We start from the raw sequence: 4853 nt of genomic DNA, 5'->3' as shown, positions 1-4853 counted from the left end.
TTGCTTCTACCCAGAAATCGAGCCCAGATGTGAGCCCAGATCGAGCTCAGGGTCGAGGGCCACGATCGAAGCCCAGATCGAGCTCACGGTCGAGGGCCACGATCGAAGGCATGATCGAGCCTAGAGTCGAGGGTCACGGTCGAAGGCCGGGTCGAAGACATAATCGAGGGGCAGGATCGAGGACCTCGATCGAAGGCTAAGATCGAGGCAGAACCGAGGATGTCTGGGCAGAATTATAAAAACAGGGACTTCGTCCCATTTGCCATTTTTGACAAATTGGAGCTTGAGGAGAGGCGATTTTTGATATATTTTCAAGAAAAACTTGAGGTAAGTCCCTTGTGATCATTTCTACTCCATAATATTGAATTATCATCGAATAATCCGACTAGATTACATGATTTTGAGGTGTAAATCGGAGATTGGAACTTAGAAATTTGGAAATAAGATTTGTAGATTTGAGGGTCGAGTTGAGGTCGGATTTTGGTAAAATTGGTATGGGTAGACTCGTGGTTGAATGGGCTTTCGGATTTTATAACTTTTGTCGGGTTCCGAGACGTGGGCCCCACGAGCGATTTTTGAGCTAATTTTCGGATTTTTATGGAAAAATCATTATTATCTTGTGGAATTAATTCCAATGAATTTTATTGACTGAACGAATTATTTATGACTAGATTCGAGGCTTTCAGAGGCCGATTTGCGAGGCAAAGGCATAGCAGAGTAAAAAGTTTCACATTTTGAGGTAAGTAACGATTGTAAATCTAGTCCTGAGGGTATGAAACCCCGGATTATTTATCATTCTACTATTTTTAGTGATGCACATGCTAGGTGACGGGCATGTGGGCGTTCACTGTTGGGGATTTGTGACTTGGTCCGCCCCGTAGCAACTGTAAAGTTGCATACTTTGTTGAAACCATTGATACTTATATATTTTAGAAAGATTTTCTGATAATTGGGCTGAATGCCATGTTTGGGCCTTGCGCCAATGCTGTTTGGACCCTTAGAGGCTGTTTCTTACCATCCTCTCACTATTTTCGATTGAAAAATCTATACTCAGTCATGTTTATACTTGTTTACCGCATAACTCAATTTTATGACTCTATTTTGATGCATATAAATGTTTTGGACCGAATGCCCTGTTTTAATGAAATGCCCGAGTGGCCTGATTTGTGAGGATGAGTGTGGATCGGGGCTTCCCGCCTGCAGCATACTTTATGACTGAGTGAGGCCGAGGGCCTGATTTGTGAGGATGAGTGTGGATCGGGTGTGCCCGCCTGCAACATACTTTATTATTATCGCACGTGAGTTGTCCGTGCAGATTATAGCGATGTGCTGAAGGAGCCCTTCCGGAGTCTGTACACACCCCCAGTGAACGCAGGTACCTACTGAGTGTGAGTGCCGAGTGCTGAGTGACTGGGAGGCAAGAGTGATTGTGAGGTATACCTGAGTGGCAAGAGTGATTGTGAGGTATGCCCGAGTGGCAAGAGTGATTGTGAGGTATGCTCGAGTGGCACGAGTGACTGTGAGGTTTGCCCGAGGGGCTGTATACGAGTGATGTTTTGTCCGAGGGGCTGTTTATGATTTCATCATTTTTGCTCACCTTTGCATTGAGCTTTTGTTTGAAAAACTGTTGGAAAAATGTCTTTAAATGATTTCTACTGGAACTGGGTTTAAACGAGATGTTTGATTCAAATCCTGATTTTTTTAAGAGCATGTGGTATTTTACTGAGATTTCCTGATATGAATAAAGCACCTTTGCATGTGCTTTATTGCTCGTCACTACTGCTAAGTCTTTATTTATTGTTGTTACTTACTGAGTTGGCGTACTCACGTTACTCCCTGTACCTTGTGTGCAGATCCAGGTGTAGCTGGACACGGTAGCAGTTATTGAGTGTTCTGGTTGCAGATTTTCTCGGAGATAGCAAGGTAGCTGTTTGGCGATCGCAGCCCCTACTCTTCTCCCTCTTATCTTCCTCTAGTTGTATTTAGCTATTTTCCGGGCTGAGTTAGCCTTGATATTGTTAGACAGATTGTAGTATATGCTCATGACTAGTGACACCCCGATGTCGGGCTTTTCTTTTCCGCACTTCTATTTTTCTTTGATTTGAACTCTCTAAATGGAGGTTTTATGTTAAATAACCTTGAAATTATCTTTGAAATGAAAATATTATTTTGTTTTGGAAATGAGTCGGCTTGCCTAGTTCCACGATAGGCGCCATCACGACAGGGGTTAGTTTTGGATCGTGACATGCATGTGCTCCACATTTGCTAACATAGATACGCCCCTGAACGAGGATGGGAACAAAGACATTGTTCTGGGTGATTTGGGATCCTCCAAGAGTCATTGCGACTTTGGATATTGTAGGCGGATAATCTTACTCGGTTTTTATTGTTCTGTTCAAACTTATAAATATCAGTAGGCTCATATTATTATCAAATGGGAAGAATTTATAGCTTCGGATGTTGTGTATATGTTTCCAAAAGATAATTAAAGGAAAGTTACTCCCAACTGCAGTAACAAATTATCATTTTCATTTAGAAAGACTAACATAGAAAAACCCACAAAGTCTACCAGTTAATTCCACTTATATCCCTATTAAAAATCAAAGATTAGAACTGGAATTGTAGGGGCACTCAACTTGAGAACCCCTCCAAAAATTGGTGTATGCCACTAAATGCAGCGCGCACACGGTATTCTTTAGTAAAAGGCGAAAGAAAAGTTGCTTTGTGCTCACTCCGTTAGTTGCAAGAGTTTTGCATTATGCTTAAGTAACCTTTTATATCTAACAAGAAGTTTGGGCTTACTCTTTCATTTATGATGTGGGAGTTAGCTCTCTTCTGTGGTTTAGAGTACAACAACAACAATCTAGTATAATCTCACTAGTGGGGTATGGGGAGGGTAGTGTGTACGCAGGGTAGCGAGGTTATTTCCGATAGACCTTCGGCTCCCTCTCTCCAAGAAATTTCCACCTTACTCTTGGGGTGACTGGAACTCATACCTATTATTTGGAAGTGAAGGATGCTCACCGCTTGAGCAACCCACTCTTGCCTGTGGTTTAGAGTCTACATTTTAAATAGAAGCGACTTTGTGGATCGTTTTGCTCTGTCCTTTGATTCATTCGCGTAGTTGCTTTTAGCTTTTATTCATTTAAGGTTCTTGATAATTTTGAAAAAATAGATGCTAGAAGCTGGCTAGGAAGGAGGCGAAGTTAGCGGTTACGACGGCTAAGACTGTAACATTTAGTCATTTATACGAAGAACTTGAGGGTAAAGGCGGGGATAAGAGGCCGTTTAGGCTAGCCAAGGTGAGAGAGAGAAAGACCTACGACTTGGAGTGAGAGAGAGAAAGACCCGTGACTTGGACGAAGTGAAGTGCATCAATGACGAAGAAGGTAGAGTTTTGTTGGATGAGGCGCATATCGTCGGAGATGGCAAACTTACTTCCATAGTCTCTTGAACGAGGACAGAGAGGCGGGTCCATGATTTTAAGACCATGGGTGCACCACGATACTTGTCATAATATTAAGTGATGTGTATTTTTTTTTGTGTTTTATGACATATTAATAATTTTGCACATTATTCAACGAGATAAGCTATAATCTTACTATTCTAAATCTGTGTTTGTCATTAATATTATCAATTATAATTCGACAATCATTGCATAATGTTTATCTTAAAACATGTTCAGGCTTTAGCATATAATTCAAAATAAAAAGGAAAAGTAGAATACTAATGAAAATTTAATACCGTAAAAATTGAAACTTTGCAAATTTTATAGCTAAAAGAAAATGAAAATATCAAAAAGCTCTTAGAGCATATGACAAGTTCTTTATATGTGACTTGCTTATCCAAAAAAAGAAAAATATATTTTATCCTATAAATTTTGAAAAATAATTTTAATAATTTGATTGAAATTCAAATATGTTTAAGCAATATTTTGGGATAAAAATATTTAAACAAGTCTCATCATAGACTTAGATCTTATTGTCACATAAATTATTTATAATAAAACAAATTTATAGTGGTTCAAGATAAGACAAAAATCAATGAAAGTAATAAGTAGTTTAATTTCCGACTCCTTAAGTGATTGTTTACCATGAAAACTTGGCGAAGGAGATAAAAAAGGAAAAAATGATAAGAAGGGAAAAAAAATAGAACTAAAACAAAAAAAGCGCTACGAGGTACAAACTAAATACGTAGTATTATATTAATGTGTGTCCATGGGGTCTCGACCTGAGGCACCAATGCCAGAATTTGAGCATGGGTGCCATCTACTCTATATGGCTAAACTATTAAAAATTTGTACATAAAATCCGCTTTTACTTGGTAAGAGGATGGGTACATGTGCCCCACATTTGCTAACATAGATACGCCCCTGACCGAAGATGGGAACAGAGACATTGTTCTTGGTGATTTGGGATCCTCCCAGAGTTGTTGCGACTTTGGGTATTGCAGGCGGATTAGAGTTGAGGAGGTTGTGGGGGCTATGCGTAAGATGAGCAGGGGCAACACTACCGGACCAAATGAGATCCCGGTGGAGTTTAGGAAGAGTGTGGGCAGGGCGGGCTTGGAGTGGCTTACTAGGTTATTTAATGTCATTTTTAGGATGAAAAAGATGCCCGAAAAGTGGAGATGGAGCACGATGGTTCATGTGTACAAGAGTAAGGATGATATCCAAAATTGCAACAACTATCGGGGTATTAAGCTGCTCAGTCATACTATGAAGGTATGGGAGAGGGTGGTGGAGCTAAGGGTGAGGAGAAGAGTGTCTATTTTCGAGAGCCAGTTTGGGTTTATGCTAGGACGTTTGACTACGGAAGCCATTCACCTTGTTAGGACATTGATGGAACAATATA

General features: G+C 40.2%; 1 non-coding gene across 1 annotated transcript; it reads right to left on the bottom strand.

Annotated features, from left to right (window-relative positions):
- Window positions 1–2626: 2626 nt before the first annotated feature.
- Window positions 2627–2742, bottom strand: LOC142177703 (U5 spliceosomal RNA). The gene has a single exon (XR_012706268.1). It is a non-coding gene; the product is annotated as a U5 spliceosomal RNA (small nuclear RNA).
- Window positions 2743–4853: the final 2111 nt, after the last annotated feature.

Source organism: Nicotiana tabacum, chromosome 23 (assembly GCF_000715075.1).
Source record: "Nicotiana tabacum cultivar K326 chromosome 23, ASM71507v2, whole genome shotgun sequence".
NCBI classification, from domain to species: Eukaryota; Viridiplantae; Streptophyta; class Magnoliopsida; order Solanales; family Solanaceae; genus Nicotiana; species Nicotiana tabacum.
This window is presented reverse-complemented; position numbering and strand designations above follow the sequence as displayed.